This window comes from Pinus tabuliformis, chromosome 7 (assembly GCF_031772625.1).
Source record: "Pinus tabuliformis cultivar Carrire ecotype Pingquan chromosome 7, CPIR1, whole genome shotgun sequence".
NCBI lineage: Eukaryota > Viridiplantae > Streptophyta > Pinopsida > Pinales > Pinaceae > Pinus > Pinus tabuliformis.
In genome coordinates this window covers 1,701,562,494-1,701,581,820 of record NC_142293.1, presented here as the reverse complement: position 1 = coordinate 1,701,581,820, position 19,327 = coordinate 1,701,562,494, and positions in this window count along the sequence as shown.

The window sequence follows — 19,327 nt, the reverse complement described above, 5'->3', positions numbered from 1 at the left end:
TTGCCCAAATTCGGCTTGTACAGAGAGAAACGTAGGGTTCTTTGAGCACGACCAACTCAGAAATTCGCTGGTTTAAGGAGTGACAGTTTTGCAGTTGAGATTCTGAGCAAATGAAGACGAATTTGAGAAATCCGGAACATGGGTTTTGTCCAGAACGGGCCCAATTAACTTTAACAATAATGGTTTGCCCAAATTTGGCTTGTACAGAGAGAAACGTAGGGTTCTTTGAGCATGATTTTCTCAGATTTGCAGTTGCGGCCGTCCTCCAAATCTCAGCTGCAAAGCCAAATTCGCCTTGTTCTTGTTGATCAAATGGTTAGAAGCAAACCAATTTTGTAAGAGGAATCATGTTGTACTTATCCTTATTGTAACTTCTCTCTGATCTCTCTCTATTTAAATGAAAACAGAGATCAGAGATGGGGATGATTTTGGAAGAGACTTCAGGATGACTTTGGGGATTCGAATGATGGCGAATTGATGATTTGAATTAGAGATTCAGAAGCAAGGATTCATGATAGGATAGGAGGAAGGAAGGATTGTTTTATGCTGTAAGTCTTAAAGCTTCAACTATTGTAATGATTTCACTATTTAATGATTAATACATAATTTGGGCATTGTTGTTCACTCTTTTCCTTCTGAAGTAACCCAACAGCGTCCGCTGGCGGCTAAGGGCCCAGCCTCTGGTGGAGTACGCTGCTACTGCTGTGTATCATATCTTTACAATTGCTATTGTGTGACGGTTTGTTTTCCTTTTCATTTTTTTAAATTGTTTTGTTTAGCGATCTTTTGTTTATGAACATTTCGTAGAATTACTTTGTTATATTGAAATCACAATTGGATTGCATGAGTGATAGAATTATTAATTATAACTTGAAATGTATTGCTGATAATTTTGATCTAATACTGCGCTGTCTAATTAAGAACCGTGGTCCATTTAATTGTTGCTCATTTATAATTGCCATGGCTGTTCAATTAAGTTACTACTCAAATATAACTGCGATTGTAATTGCTTCAATAACTGCGATTAATGTTCATGCTGCTGGATTAAGGTTGCTGATTCAATTACATTTATAGTTTGTTGTGTCTTTCCAATTACTTAGTTTTTCTGTTCGGTTCCTTTAATTCCAATTTGTTGTTCCATTTACGGTCGTTCCATTTTAGACGACTTGTTCTATTTCCTTTTGCTATTCCATTTTACTTGCTGCCGTCCCATTTACTTGCATTTGCTGCTTTGGTGTGAGAGAAGGTCTAAGGCTGTAGTGAGCCTCAACAAGTCGCTGCTTAGCTCCCAGACCTATGGTCCATGCTCTATTTTCCTTTCCATCGGTTTCTAGAGGGATGGGTTATCACTTCCGCACCCTTGACTGATAAGCTGTCTTGTGTGATTTTATCCTTTTGAAGTAATTTAGTCATAGTTTAGCATCCGTATACTCTTGTGTTCTCTGAACGCTGTACTACTAAACATTACTCTTGAGTAAATAGCCGTCTCAGACTGAGTACACTCTTGAAATAAAAAGTCGTCCCTGGGTTGACAATTAATGTGAGGTAATTAGGAGTTTAAAAGACACCTTTTTATCACTCCACATCTACCTCCACCCTATCCTTCCAAGAAATATAATTTGAGCTACGCTCAAGGGCATACTCGAGTCTCAATCCATAGAACGACATCTTGATGGCTTTGAAGAATGATATTGCAAATTCATTTTCACCTGCAAAGACAAACTCGAATTCTTATCTTCTATTGGGATTCCTACTCTGATACCATGTAGAAATTCCTTGTAGATTCAATCTACTTATGTAATTTGCTAAAACAAAAGACTTGAATCTACTCTACTCATTAGCAGAAACAATTAATCGATCAAAAAATCACAAAACATGAGACAAGATTCAATAACATATGCTCAAATATTTTCTAAGGGTAAATCTTGCTCCTCAAAACCCCTTCCTATATGTATATTGCATTAGATCATAAAAATAGAGAAGAAAATACAATGCTTGTTCAAACTGAACAATCTCTGCACAAGTACAATCTGTCTCACTGCCTCACAAGATGACTCTGGCTAATACTTAGCCAATTCTACTGCCTGCCAAGATCCTATTTCATTGCATTTTTTCTTAAGGAATTAGCCCCATATTAATTATGGAAATCCCCATCTTGAATTGCGCAATCCCTATAGGCCCTTCTCTGACTGCATGCACCACCTGTACAACTTGGAAAATTATACACCTGATAGTGCATTGCCCTTGAACTCCAATATCAAATGGCTAACTGGAATTTCATGCACACATGAGTTAATTATGGTTGATTCATCAGTTAACTAGTTGAACACATGAAGTTTCACCCCACTGCTAGACCTCCTAATAGCTCCTCCAACAATTGGAACTAGTTTAAGTGACATTAACTCAGTTTAACTGAATTAAAATATTACAACTCGAATTAAACTCAGCCTAGGCTCCTAAAATTTAGGAACCACTCTACATGACTAAAGTTGGTCCCTCAAATCGAATTAACTCAGCCAACTAAGAGAAACTAACTTATTTAACTCATTCTTGTTGTCTTGGGTTGTGGAATTACAATTTTCTCCTAATTTAATTCAAGGGAAAATTAAATCAGGATTTTCTTGTTGCCATTTTCAAAAAATTATGTTTAGTTGTGAAAATAAGACTTGATAATAGGCTATAATTTCTTTGAATCATGTCAAGTTGCATAAGTCTTCTACAATCACAATTTAACCTTAAAATTGTATAAACAATTTTGGAAAAAACAACGATAAGAATTTTTTAGTCCTAGATAGCCCAAAAATTTAGAATCTAGTCAGCAATTTATTTCTATTAGTTACTTGAATTCTAGTTATTTGTTGATAGAATATATATATACAAATATCATTTGTTGATAGATTTAGAAACTAGAAAAAAACATACTTCATTTACAATTTGTTTCTATGGGAAATTCAGAGGTGATTGTTAGTAGGGAAGAACATATAGTATACATGTGGAAACATATAACTCAGCCTGACATGGTAGATGATGTGAATGATGATGTGGTAGTTTGATGTTGGTAGTGTTGACGAAGTAACACATATTTCGGCAATAGATGATAAAATCTAGATATCTTGAAAATTCAGAATATGGTAAGTAACCCCATTCTATTAGTTATTTGGATTCTTCCTTTTTGTTAACAAAATATAGATATATGAAGATCATTTGTTAGTACATGTAGAAGTTAGAAAAATAAATACTTTATTTAAAATTTGTTTTTATGAAAAGTTCAAATCTAGATGCTAGTAGGGAAAAATAGATGGTGGACATGTGTTGACACATAACCTAAAGCATGACATGGAAAATGATGTGACTGATGATGAGGTAGTTTAATGCTAATTTTATTGACATAATATTAGCAATCCTATTTGCATTAAGTTGATATTCTAATTTATGTGCCAGGGTTAGTATGCTTGTGTAGTTAATGACTAAAAGAAGTTTTAACAAACATTCATAAATTAAAGACTTATTAACTAAGAAAAATGGAATATGTACAATCAAAATTCAATATTCTAACTAGCATCTACAGTGGTTCCATTGTTAGAAAGGCATAATATCGCAACAGTTTATCGCAACTTTGTGATTAAATAACATCGCTAATAGTACTCTGGTAACCACTTCAACTGTCACTAGAAATAAGATTCAAGATTGAGTGAAAGAAAATATATGACTAATAAAAATATGTGAGAACTGAAAGAAAGCATAAACAACTAACATATAAAACAAAACTAAAAAGAACTTAAATTATTTAGCAATCGAACCTACATATAATGGAAATAGAGAAATCTATACATAGTAACTCAAAGATAACAACGCACATGTCCAAAGTATGAGAATCCTCCAAACTTGGCATATGCACAATAAGACTACCATATTCTAAAACTTAGACTAAAATTTCATAATGTTATAAGAGAGAAAAAGGAGATTGCAGAATTTAATTAAAATTTCCTTAACTATAGTAATGCATTTGTTCTACTTTCGATTGTTATTTGTAGAAATTGGTTTATGACAAATGGGCCTATGATCCCTCTCCTAAAGCAACAACAAAGTGATATGGCTTGTATACTTAGGCAATCTGATCCTTGAAGAGTTTGATGCTGACCTCAATCGCATGTTGGATGATTGAAAAATGCAAAGTTTCAACAATTTAATTCGCTAATTACTAAAAAATAAAATAAAATAGTGAGATACCTTTTGTTTTTTTATGTGTCATTATTGAAGAAAAAATTTGGTCAAAATGTATGAAAATATCAAGGGAAAGTGGTTTTCAACTTCGCACATGCCTTTGACTAGTTTGGGTTTTGTGGCAAGACGACAACTTGACATTTTCTATAGAAGTTCTTAATAAAAATGGGAAACCTTCTTATTTTTATTTCCTACCTTACCATTCCTTTGTATCTTTTTCCTATGTTTAAAACCCTTCGTTTATGGTTTTTCCTCGTGAATAAAATTTATAGCTATATCCTTTTAAAACATTTCAAAATCCCAAAAAATTAAGCCATACTCTGTTACATGTTGTACACTTTTCCTATGATCCCTCTTCTAGAACAATAACATAGCGATATGGCTTCTAAAATTAGTTATTTTGATTCCTAAAGAGTGTGTTCTCAGCCTCAATCACATGTTCATCAACTAACAATAACCAAAGTTTCAACATTTAATTTTCTAATTACTAAAAATAAAAATAAAATAGTGACATACCTTGCGTGTTTTTATTTATTTATTGAAGAAAAAATTGGTCAAAATTTATGAAAATCAGGAAAAAGGAGGGAAAGTGAAACCAGCCATATTTAACTTCGCACATGCATTATTACACACATCCCTTTCGCTAGTTTGAGTTTTTTGGCAAGAAGACAATCCCACATTTTTTATAGAGGGTTCTTATAAAAATGGAGAATCCTCTCATTTTTATTTCCTGCCTTACCCTTTCTCTCTATGTTTTACATATCTTTACAAGCCACCTTTTATGATTTTCCCTATTGTAAAAAACCCATGGTTATTTCCTTTTTGAAACATTGTAAAAAAAAAAATTGTGCTTTTGTTACATGTTGTACACTTTTCTCATTAATGACGCCCCACTCCCTTGTTTTTAAGGTGTAAAACCTTACATGCATTTCTGCAGTGATATATGACTATTTCAATTAAATAATATAAAAATGCACATCTCCTGCCATCTATTAGTTTGTAGATCGTGTTTCCTAACACTTCTAAATCACACACTACAAAACCGCACTGATGAATCACTCAGGTGATGATGTGGCTTTAAGATCCATGTTTAGGGCTGCCAGGTGTTCTTGTAATGGGATGTCACATCATCAGTTGGAATGAAGTATATGTAACAGTGGCAATGGATAGCTCAACATCAGTTAAAGGTGAATAACATTTATTTTTCCCATCCTTTGACAATTTTATTTTCTCATCCTACTGTTGCACATTCACGAACTATTACAAATACATTCAACATCACACACTTGATCTGGGTCTTAGGGGGAGGCCCCCAAGATCTAAAAAATTGAAATGCCAGAAGAGAAGAGGAGAACACATGGTAAATAAAAACACACATATTTTTTATATTATTAAAACAAAGAATAACTATAAAAGCTACATTGTGGTGTAGAAACTGTCCTTTTACAAAATGTGACTTGTTGCTTATAGTATTTTTTAGTTACAATACCATGGGTAAATTCCATGGGTTGGTAAATACCATGGGTGAATGAATACCATGGGTAGATGACACTTATAATACCATGGGTGGATGCCAGTTACAATACCATGGGTAGATTCCATGGGTGGATGAATACCATGGGTGGATAAATACCATGGGTAGATGCCACTTCCATTCAGATCATTACTCCCTCCTCAAGAAGCAATGGTCCCCATTTTGTGAAGTGTTGGCTTATTCGGGCCTGACCCAGGTTTAGAAGTGTTTTAGCCAAACAAATCCTGCACTATCGGCCCTTTCAACAACAATCCGCGGAGCGTGGACTGAAGTCTCACCTGAGGTAGTATGGGAGGGTGTTGGAACCAAGTTTCTGCACCCTAGGGATGTCTTGATGAGGTCTCGAGGGGTCGCAAACCAACCTACGCACTCATATTGCTCTGCGCAGCTGTCTGGCCTTCGCGTAGCTCTGCAACGGGGCGCTTCCTAGGTTCCTTATTATTATTTTAGTTATTATAGATCTGATCTACTTCTTGGGGTCTTAATCAAGCATTCAATAGTTATAACCAGCACGCACAACCATAGATCTTAAAGATATGCATAAAACCATAACATAAAACAAACATACAGATCTACGACCAGATGCACAATAATTCAGAACCACTTATCTTTATTAATCTTCTGTTTTAGTACAATCCAATTCCACCTACGCACTCAGCTGCAGGGGTCCGCGCACACAGCTGCAAACTCTTCTAGGCCTCGACACACACAATTGCAGAGCCTACACTAACTACTACCAACCACGACTTGGACTTACAGACTCAGAGAAATCTCGCCTTTACAAACTCATAATATTTAGATCTCATCAAAAGTTTACCAAAAAAGCTTTCTTCTAAACCTAGAGCCCTGCTCTATTTATACATTCCCATGGTCGATGGACCATGGGTAGGCCAACTCACTTTCTATTATCTTACATTATTTTTGGGCGGACAACCCTTTGACTTAACTCATCACAATTCACATTCTGTGCACTTCACGGAACCTTTATAATACCAATACCCAAAATTGTGAGCTTTAAGCCCCAAAACCGTTACGCGGGGGATCCTCTGCCCAACAAGCCCCCAACACAATCATCGTGACTCATCCATAGTCACTTGGTTGGTGCATTGATCTTCGCTCGGAGTCCATCCAACAACCTCCACGCTGCGCTGACATCTACCACACATTCTTCTGTTGTCTGTTGTATCAATTGTGCACGGCTTTCTGATGCATTGTCGGAGGCACCTTCTTGCCTTAGTGCATATGTGTCCTGCAGCTGGGTCAGCTTCCCCTCGATCATAGCGGTGATCGTGAATGCTTCCTCAAGCCAAGGCTAGATGCGTGCTTTAAGCCTGACTTCTTTCTAGCGTGCGGTGTCCACCTGTTCCTTCAGGGCTTGGGCCTCCCTCATCTTGGCCAAGCACTGAGTGAGGGCGACCGTTTGCGCAGTCCCCCGGACATTGTCATAAGCTTGTTGTAACTCTCGTGCTTTTGTCTCTACCTACTGCAGCGTTGGGTCTTCTTGCAATGATGTGAGCATAAGAAGGGACTGATCCAATGATCCCGTACAATCTTGTACAACGTGCTCTATCACTTCCAACCCTGCTTGAATTGCACAGTGACGCTACTCTCTGACTTTCGGTGGTGTAGGGGGCTGCACTTTCAGCCTTAGCTCCGCGATCTGCAAGTTCAACTCCAATTGAGCTTTCGTAGCCTCCTTTTGGGCCCTACAGAATCCTACCACCATGTGATGAATCTTTTCGGCTACTGGGAGTTCTGATGTCGCAACCAGCTTGGGTACACTGCTACAGACCTCCTCCATGGGCCTGTTCCAATCCTTGGTTGTATGCAACCAAGTCGTCGTGCTGTAGCCTGATCTTCTCCAGATTTCCCTTTTTCTCCATTAAGACCTGGAGGGTGCAACCTTCCTTGGCACGGATCTCAACAGTTACCCCATCCTGTAGATGATATAGGGTCTCTCTAGGAAGGGTGGCTAAATTTAACCCCCAACTCCTCATGTCACCTTCGACTTTTGCGAGGATGGCGCCTGCTGGTAACACCAAAATGTTCATTGTGTGGACGCGCACCATCTACTCAGCTGCGAATGTACCTTTCGCAAGGTTCGACATCATCCCTCCTGGGGGTCGCACTTGTAAGGCCTACAACTGCGCTCTGAGCACCCCCAACACAATTGTCTACTCCATCATCAACTCCTCCAGAGCACCCTTAGTGACATCACGTACTGGTTTGTTGCTGGTAAGAAGATCTCCCTCCAAGGTCTTTGCTGTCTTTGTCTTTTTGCATGCAGGTGGCTGCTCTTGGACGCGCGACCTCTTAAGTTGGGTCGATGTTGTGGTCAAGTTCGTGCGTTCCTGTGTCTCCACTTCCCCCTGTATGTCCTACTCTGTGGACATTTCCTGATCCTCCACGATCTCTTCGGTGGGCGCAGTGGTGGTTTCTATTGCTGCCTCGGTCGCCTCCCACTGCATGGCCGCTTTCTGTTCCTGGCATGTTCTTTCCACCAACTTTGTGATGCGCAGCTTGATTTCCTTCTTCTGCTACTGTGCTGCAATATTTTCTAATTTGGCCAAGTCCGGGGTGTGCCACTCCGAAGGCCATGCCGCCATTACCTCGAAAATTGCATCATCTGTTGCAATGAATAGAAGCTTTACCCATGTTTGAGTTGGATCCTTTCGTGCCCGGATATACAGATTATGCATGTCCGCCTTGAACTCAGACACATCTTGCAAACTATTATATACTATCGAGGATAACCACAGTCTGCGTCGATCCATGTCTAGATACTTGCCTCCATAAATATCCAAAACACCTTGATCTCATGAACCCTCGTGGCGTCTTTTGTGGCCCAGAGCGAGTTATACCTCACGGCTTCAGGTAGGTTCTTCTCAATGTTGGGAAACTGGCTGCCCTTCGGTAGCTCCCCTGCAACTAGTAGGATCGATAGGAGCAACCATGCGTAGTGGAAAGTCTTACCCTGCTCCTGGGCTTCCCTACAATTCGTCAAAAATTCGTCGCAGAGAAACTACGCCTAGTTGAACTGAACCCCCTCTGCACACTGCTCCGCGAGCGCAATGACAGATGCTAGCACCTCGTCTGCGTGGCATTTCCGCATGAGCTTGCCGGCCAGTAACTGGGTGGCGATGCACACCCCTCAGTCTTTGATACTTGCTATTACATACCCTCGCTTCCGCTTCTCCAGCTTATATTTAGCCTTCATGGCTTCTGCGAGGCCCATGTCGCTACTCGTTCCTACTATAGGATCGTTTCCTTTAGTAGGTAGCTGGGAAATCCAGTGTATTAAATTGGCCATGATGGGAATTGTTCCTCCAGTCAGAGATACCCATCATGTACTAGACATAGTAGCTATCAGATAACAAAAATTGTGATGGCCGTGCGGTGATAGTGGGGTATCCACCTCAGATGGAGTAATCCCGCCTTCTCCACACCCCGTAACCACTTCTACTGTAGTAATTTCTCCGCAAAAAATTGGGGGAACTTCTCGCTGTCCACGAGGTCCCAGTCTTTGAACTTGATATTCGGTACCCGACCCAGCGGCAGACCATCAAACCTTATTTCATCCAGAAGAAGCGGGGTCTGGAGCGTACTCTTCGTGGCCTCCAGGTCCTTCGGTATCTTGGCCGTCCCTTTCCACAGGGAGATGTATAGTGGTAGTGTTATTGCCGAAGGTACTTGGGAAACATTTTCCTCTTCCTCATCATGTGCTTCAATCTGAGTGATCAGGGATTGTAAATATTCCTCTTCCTCCTTGTTTTTAGGGGTGATAGCTTTTCCCTTTTCTGCCATTGATAATTTACTGAATCGCGGTGATACCCGGATTGGCCCCATAGTCTGCTTGTCTTTTTGGGGTCGCGACGTGCGTGGAGACTTTGGAACCTCTGGGGCAGCGTTGCCTCTCCAAGCTCCTCCTAAGTCAGATGGGGCTCCTCCGCGAATCTTACTCTGGTTCTAGCAGCTGACATGGTTTCTATCCTGGATTCGCTCAGGTACTTACTCACGGGTGGCAAGGTAGCTTGGTGCTTGCTGCTCTGTACTGGCTCGAATCTCAAATATCCAAGTGTTGTTTTGGGGCTACCCCAAGGGGTTTTATAGTAACGTTTGAATTTGAATTCGACCATTCCCTCCACTTCTGAGTCATTAATATCTTCTTGGCGGCAGATCTTCCCATATCTAGCTCTAAATTCCTGTCTTAATGGCCCGCCGTGCACTCCTTTCTGCCGTAAGTCAGACTTCTTGTCATGAATAGTGACATCAACAGTCACCTCCCAGCCTACCCACGCAGCAGCGCAACCTCTTATGCTTGACTATGATCTTTGTAACCTATTGGCCCTTCACAGAACCTCCTTTCCACACAGCTCTCCTGCAGACTTGTTTATAGTCCCGTGCCTTCTTTCAACTGCTTGGAGCGCTGAGACTGTGCTTTCCACAGATAGTCAGGTGGTCACACCCCAGGTGCGAGACTTCAACTTCCCTGCTAGCCTGGGCTGTGGGCACCCTTCACCTACCCTTGTGTCCATTAGTGCATCTCGTTCTTCTTTGTATGGTGCACCCCTTTATTTGGTAAAGTGCAGTCACAACCATGATATCAAGGTCGCAACTATTTCTAATGTAGTAGTAGGGCCGACCATGCCTGTTCTCATCATGCTTGGTTTCGTGGGGCCTACTTTGGCGACTCCGATTTCTAGTTTGCTGATTCCTTCGCCCAATATTATGCTTTTCCTCCTCAGCCGTGCCCATTCTTCATCGAGTGCGTGAAGTTTCAAACTCCCTCGCCGAATGGCTTCCTGTAACTGTCGTATTCCTTTACCCAGGTCCTTGTGTCCAGTCCAAACTATTGGGGTTGTGGTCGGGGAACTTCTCTCTGTCTTCCTGGTTTCATCTTGTCTAATCACTGATAGGGTCATCTTTGCACACCTCTTTTTGCTTATGGTCCTATAGGCCCATCGAACCCTTGGTATGTGCAAATTCCAATTGGTTTGTTTTATCTGGTGAACTCTGTTGAGGATCTCTCATGTTTTTCTAAATGCTCCGTTGCGAACGGCTGGCGGAATTCATCACCTTCCCTACTGTCACGTCGAGTTCTGATTTTTTATTCTTAGTTGGTAAGGTGGTTGCACAACATACGTCTGCATCCCTCACTGCAGGTGGGTGCTCAAACCACTTTGCCCTGGCTGCCTCGATCGTGTTCGACACTGGGGACCTCCAAACCATACTCGCACATGCCTTCTACATTCGCGCCAATTCCACCTAGTCTTCTGATGCGTACTCCACCCTTGTGTAGTTGTCGCGCGCAGCGCCCCTTTTTGCACACCATGTCGCTTTTATTCCGGTATTGCAATTTCACAGCGGTCTACGAATTCCTCCACATTTGTTACGCCCCCATCTGTTGGCAATTCCCTTACTTCGATCATCATGCATCGTAGTGATCTAACCATTATATTACAATTCAGCATTGTTACTTCATGCAATCAGTTCTGTCATCACTCTATTTCTTCATCTGAATCTGACGTGCAGGAATCGTCGTGCTCCCATGAGATTCTACCGTCTACTGTCATATTCACCCAATCCTTGTCTTGCGCCATTATCTAGTAGATGGAGTCAAGTTCATCATCACTATCCTCATCGTGCATAGGTTTGGTGTAGCGCGCTCCTTCAGCTAGATCCAGCAGAACTATTACACAGAGAGACCTTTTCTCGAATATCATCTTCCGTCTCTCTAGGTTGATGAATCCATTCATGTCTATGGCCTAGTCTATTCCTAACAATGCGGGGTAAGGGTTACTGTCATCCACAATTTCTATTACCTCAAAATCTATTTGGGTGCTTGTGCCTTCGATATCCACTGTTACTCCTTGTAATCTCCCCATGGGAAAGATATTTTGCTGGTTTTCCATTTGTAATTGAATAGGGTACCACTGTAATGCGGGCCTACCCATGCGTTCCCATGTCTCTTTAGGTAGCACATTCGCATCCGAACCCAAATCTAGGATGACCTGATCCATATCAAAGTCGCCAATCTGCGCCATCAATCACATTTCCTGCCCGGTGCGCAAAGCATGTTTTCCTAGTTTCCGGACCACGCGTGGTTCACCCGACCCTGCGCACCTAGTTATCAGCTCTTGTAATCCCTTAACTACCTTATTGTCGTGTAGCAGCTTTATGCATGTCTCTAAAAAGGTAGTTAGCATAGAAGGATCCATTTCCGGCTCGGGTTGATCCTTACTACCTGAAGTAGAGGCCTCCGCGAAGCTCTTCTTAGCTTCCATAAAGGTCTCCTTTGCACGTTCCAAGTCGAACTCAGGTTGCTTTGTAGGGGCCTTGTGAACCCATGTATTTTCCTTGGGCTACTTCCCCTTATCTTCCCCTGTGGTTGCACCGCTTCTGAGCATCATGTTCATGTTGGGGTCTTCTTCACGTGGTTCAGACCTCATCATCTAGATGTTCTGCATCAGAGCAGACTAAAGTACCCCTTTTTCACACATATGTGCTGTCAGAGTGGGACAATCTATTGCTTCATGATTAAACTGATAACATTACAAATAACATGTCCTGGTTGGGTTTGTATAGTCACGCACGTAGTGCCCAGGTCCTCCACAATTGTAGCAAATTAACTGTCCACGACCTCGTCCGGGTCCCATTCCTCCTCATCCTCACCCTCATCCCTAGAACCCACTGCGCGCTATTGTTGTAGCTGGATCCTGACCTCACGCCTCAATCTGCGTCCTGTAGGTAGGTGTTCTATCCATCAACAATTCATAACTTTGACAGTTTCATTCATCGTGGCCCACTAATCTACAAAAATTGCAAAATAGCTATTGGGGATCTATGTAAACTTCTGCAATATATGACAGTTGTCTGTCGTGTGTTTTCCTCCCACTTGACAGATCATGCACCAGAGAGCGGATGCCGCACTTGGCCTTGCCTGTGCCTTTGGTCTCAACGGCATTGGTCCCCCCCCTCGCCAAATAGTTCGCGAATACCGGACAATGATCCTTATCGTGGCCCTTTACATTTTATGCACCACACTTCTTCTTGCGCTTCTGGCTGGGGTGCCCTATCCTGTTTCAAACTATGCATCTCCAAGCATAGGTTTTGTAGTTGCACGTGGATCTGTTGGACTCCCGACCCAGGATCCTGTATCAGAGTTTCATGCAACCTCATCGCTATTTCTAATGCTTCTTCCTGGATTGAAAGCTTCTGCTGGGATAGTGCCATCCTCAAATGCGGTGTCAAAGACCCCACAAACCACCCGTGGTGCTACACATCCATTAGCGTCGTATTAGACTCACGGATGGTACTCTTCAGTCTTTGGTCTAGGTCCCAGGGGGTTTCGCCCGGAAGCATTGCGATCTCCTTAAATCTGATGATCGACTGCGTCTTCGATTTCGACCTGCTAAATTCTTTGTTTAATGCAATCTGGATTTCCACTATTCCGGCATTCGGATGATCATTCGAGTGCTTGATATACCAAGTCAGTGCGTGATCCTGCAACGCACTTACCAATGTGGCTTTCTTAATGTTATCATCTATAACTCCATGCGCTTCCCATACTGCTCTTACTACAAACCAAAACTGATCTAGATCTTCGCTTCCTACTCCTCTGAATACGGGCAACTTGATCGCATTCGCCATGCTAAACCATTGGTTTGGTGGAGGTGGTGTGAGTGAAAATGGGGGTGAAGGAGGTGACGCGAGTGGTGGTGTTAGAGGAGATGATAGCTGCGGAATGCGTTGCCTTATCAAACTGACCACACTCCTTGGAGAAGCCCAAGTGCGCTCTTCCTCACCCACTCACGGAGGCGAAATTAAAGGACGGTTTCCTAACCCTTCAATACCTTTGTAGGCCCTTTTACTCCACGTTGTTCCACTCATTAATGGATTCACATCACCCGTTTTTCACATAACAACATCTTAATCCAGGTATTCAACGATTTGATGTACTTACCTCATGGTCCCTTGAGAAAACGTCTTTCTTCTTTGTTGTAGCTAATAGTCGTGTCTATCAAAAACTCAGTGATAAACCCTCCTACTATCTGATCCAGCCAATGATCTACGACCCGCGCAATCTTATCTTCAAATACCTCTAGCCTGCGCACCAACTCTGGAGTCCACACAATGGGTTGATCAAGCTTTCACCTTCCCTAGTTGTCTACTAGCCTTGCGATCTAATCATACAACTCTGAAGAGAAAGACACAAAGAAGATCTTGTGAATTTCCATATATACGTTGCGATCCAACCACCTCTTCTCAGATATCTGCGGGGTTTTGTTTTCCTAGACCACGAACTTGTGAAGCTTCTGATCCAACCAATCTTCAATCTCTTTCTTCGTAGGGTTCCAGTGTTCCGACATCAGACGTCCCTTAGGCAGATCCCAATCCCGACAATGGAACCATTTGTTGGCTTATTGAGGCCTGACCCAAGTTCGGAAGTGTTTTAGCCAAACAAATCTCGCACTACTAGCCCTTTTGGCAATAATCCGTGGAGAGCAGACTGATGTCTCACCCGAGTTAGTATGGGAGGGTGTTGGAACCAGGTTTTCACACCCTAGGGATGTCTTGATGAGGTCTAGAGGGGTCACGAACTGACCTGCGCACTCGCGCTGCTTTGCGCAGCTGTCTGGCCTTTGCGTAGCTCTGCGACGGGGCACTTCCTAGGTTCCTTATTATTATTGCAGTTATTATAGATCTGATCTACTTCTTGGGGTCTTAATCAAGCATTCAATAGTTATAACTAGTGCACGCAACCATAGATCTTAGAGATATGCATAAAACCATAACATAAAAACAAACATACAGATCTACGACCAGATGCACAATAATTCAGAACCACTTATGTTTATTAATCTTCTATTTCAGTACAATCCAATTCCACCCTATGCACTCAGCTACAGGGGTCTGCGCACATAGCTACAGACTCTTCTAGGCCTCTCCACACATAGCTGCAGAGCCTACACTAACTACTACCAACCACGATTCGTACTTACAGACTCTTTCCACCCTACCCTAGGGATGTCTTGATGAGGTCTAGAGGGGTCACGAACTGACCTGCGCACTCGCGCTGCTTTGCGCAGCTGTCTGGCCTTTGCGTAGCTCTGCGACGGGGCACTTCCTAGGTTCCTTATTATTATTGCAATTATTATAGATCTGATCTACTTCTTGGGGTCTTAATCAAGCATTCAATAGTTATAACTAGTGCACGCAACCATAGATCTTAGAGATATGCATAAAACCATAACATAAAAACAAACATACAGATCTACGACCAGATGCACAATAATTCAGAACCACTTATGTTTATTAATCTTCTATTTCAGTACAATCCAATTCCACCCTATGCACTCAGCTACAGGGGTCCGCGCACATAGCTACGGACTCTTCTAGGCCTCTCCACACACAGCTGCAGAGCCTACACTAACTACTACCAACCACGATTCGTACTTACAGACTCAGATCAATCTCACCTTTACAAACTCATAATATTTAGATCTCATCAAAATCTTACCAAAAAAACTACCTTCTAAACCTAGATCCCTACTCTATTTATACATTCCCATGGTCCACGAACCATGGGCAGGCCGACTCACTTTCTATTATCTTACATTATTTTCCAGTGGAAAACCCTTTGACTTGACTCGTCACAATTCACGTTCCGCTCACTTCGCGGAACCTTTACAATACCAATACCCAAAATTGTGGGCTTTAGGCCCCAAAACCGTTACGAGGGGGATCCACTGCCCAACATGAAGTTACCTCCTCAGAAGCATTTTTTGAATATGAATAGCCATTAAAGAGCATGGTTTTGTGTGGTTAGGCCATAACCGTGATGAACAAAGATCTGAGGATAGAGATACCTTGTAATGCTTGTGACCAATCGTGATACTGATGGTGTGTGGCCTAGAAAATGGACTTCAATGAAGTGTGGGTTGGTGGATGACCCATAACCATGACAAACGAAGACCCAAGGATAGAGATATCCTATAACTCTTGTGACCAACTGTGATACTAACAGTGTGCTTCCTAGCAAATGGACTTCGATGACAAGGATTTTGTGTGGTTGACCCATAACTGTGATGCTGACTATTAATCTAGTAGTAGGAGCCTACATAGCCTAGGGTGGGAGGGAAAGTCTCCAAATGAACCCAAGTCAGATGCTACTATGATGAAACTGATGAATGTGAAGCATGTGCCTACTAAAGTGGGGTGGGAGGGCAAGTCTCCTAATGGAACCCGCTCGGAATGTTGCTCCAGATTTAAAAACTCATGGATTCTGGGTGGGGTATGGAACCAGGCCACACTAGAGATGTACCTACACTATAAATGTTTTGCAGAATTTAAAAAAAATGGCCATGGGTGCTATTGATTTTCCTATCCAATGAGATGTTGTAAAGGCTTCTTTCACATTATAGACCTCTTGCTACAAATTTGATGATAACTTCTGCTACATGTGATGAAACCAAATTCTGTCAAAGACTCATTAGAGGTATTGAAGAAATATTTCCATTGATATAAGATACTTGAAATTTGATGACCTTTGGGGTGATAAAATGATTCTATAAACTCATGGGATGTGTGGTTGTGCAATGTTCTAGACATGTGTAACTTCAATTTCTCATATCTCTCAAACCAAGAAATTAAATCAAATTTCGTAAAAAACCCATTCAAGCTAAATAAGAATAATTTCAAATGAGATATTGTGAACCTTATAAAATTCTCTATGGAGATTGCGTCACTTGCATGAATTTTTTTTAATATTGTTGTAAAACTTTCAAACTAAAATATTCTTCAAACCCTCATTGCCATGGAGTCGTAACCTAAACCTGATACCACTGATCTAGATCTTGGGGGAGGCTCCCAAGATATAAAAAATTGAAATTCCAGAAGAGAAGAGGAGAACACATAGTAAGCAAAACCACAAATATTTTAAAGCAAAGAATAAGTTTAAAAGCTACATTGTGGTGGACAATTTGTCCTTTAACAAAACATTACTTGTTACTTATAGTCTTTTTTAGTTACAATACCAAGGGTAAATTCCATGGGTGGGTAAATACCATGGGTAAATGAATACCATAGTTATATGCCACTTACAATACCATGGGTGGATGAATACTATGGGCGGATAAATACCATAGGTGGATAAATATAGTGGGTGAATAAATACCATGGGTATATGCCACTTTCCATTTGTATCAACACCACAAATTATCATTAATTGTATTCAATTACCTCTAATCATGTGATTCAATTTTATGTCTTTGATTACAAAAGGAATGTCTTTGAGTACATTAAGTCTTTTCAAGGTTCATTGTTCTCATATATATATATATATATATATATATCTATATATATCTATATATATATATATATATATATATATATATCTATATATATATATATATATATATATATATATATATATATATATATATATATATATATATATATATATATATATATATCTAAGGCAACACCTTGCATATAGTTCACATAATTTGAGTGTTTGATGACATTTATTTAGAGATGATATATATTCATTGCCTTGTTTCCAAAATTTAACTCCATTATATTCTTCTTTGTGAATTTAGCTCTGTGACTCTACGAATTTTCACAAAGCTCAAAACATAGGTAAGTATCTCAAGGATACACATAAAGCCCCACAGTAAATAGTAGAAGACCTGAATGGTAAAATCCTAACACCAACCTGTTCCTTGATATGATCATTAAAGAAATAGACATTGGTGCCTCTTCCTAGTATACTATGTATACACTGCTTGAAGATGAAATTGAAGGAGGTTCATAAAAAATAGAGCTAGGTGAGAGAACTCATGGTACCTCTTTGTGTGACGTGGCTAAGTCAACTCTGCATAAAATTGCTACACGACCCAAAATTCTTCCACACACAAGCATGATTTTTTTGGGATGTAAATCACATAGACATGCATATGCATTCCATATTCACTACTGGAGGCAAGATTGTGGGTTATTTTCATCCCAACAACCTTCAGGTTATGTACAAACTTCTTAAGCCCGAACTCTAATAAAAGGCACAATCTATACATAAATTCACTCAAAAAGAATGTGTTGAATTTAAAAGGAACATGTATGAACTGATTAAACCCTATAAGATCAATGAACGTAGATTCAAAGAAGAATATTCCAAATAATATGCCATTTCCACTCTAAATACATGCAAGCCTTTGTTGCCTCCATGCTCTACATGATTTTCAAAGAAAAGGAGTTACACATTTTCCTTTAAAATGGGTTTCGCCCATTCAGAGGGCTTAAAATGTTTTTTCTTTCAATTAGGAAACTATCCTCTCTGAAAATATATGCAAGCATGTCAACATTTTCAGAGTTTCCACGACCAATAAATCAAATCCTCCTTTTACATGTTAGCCTACATTATGGATGCCATTTTCTTTTCAATTTATTTTCCTACCATGGGATGGAAATGGACATCCTTTGAGCGAACCTCCATTTACATTTACCATTCAAAAATTTAGTAAGGAAATTATGGTGATCAATTCTATCCCATTTTCCATTTTTTTTTTATAATTCCCATTTATGAAAATATGTTCCAGTTAAAACCTCTCTGAATCTTAGAAGAGGAAAAACTTGGCATTTCTCCAATTGATCATTGGTATTTTGAAGAAAACTTATCCTATCTGAGAATATATGGTTTTCAATAAGCCCCACATGCCTTGTCCCTTTTTGTTCCTAACAGATTAATTTGTAAAGAGATAACTTACCAGATAGTTGACATAGGCATTAGCTATGACCTAAATAAAAACTATATTAAAATTTGGCCTAGTTTTCCCATATGAATTGGCATTTATACCTTAGAAAATGTTGCACACACCAAGAAAGTATTATTTACTTTCAATGTTATTAAGCTAGCCAAAATTCCTTAAAGCATCATGACCCTTTAGGGATTGTAAGTAACAATTTTGTTGCAATCACTATGAGAAAGTATTTACAAAAAAATCTCCCCACAACAATATCTTTCGCAGAGTCCAGTACTACGAGCATACATGCTAGTAGGCTCGATAAATTTCTCCTAATCAAGACTAGCATTTTCTTGTATTCATAGAAGAAATAAAAAAATCATTTCCTTTGTTTTTACAACAAGAAACAAATGAAGCTCATACTATAGAAGTATATTCATCTAAAACTCTTATAGTCATTCCTGAAGAAGATTCATAATACATTGAACAAGTGTTCAAAGAAGTTGTTGATGACCTCATGAAAAAGGGCAGTATTAAAAAATATGCCACCGCAATAAAAACACATCAGCAATGGGATGAATTTGTAAAAACTATAACAAGTGTTCCTTGAAAGCACAAAGTTTTCGAATCTCCTCCCGAGACATTGACTCCTAAGTAGAAATATTATCAACAATAAAATATGATTGTCCATACCAAGACTAGCTTGGTTGCCTCTGAAGTGTTCTTGAAAACTCCCATTAGTACTATTCCCACTAACTGTTCACAAGAATCCCTAAGAACTACAACAAGTGTTCGTGGGCAGCACAAAGATCCTAAAGCTCATCCTGAA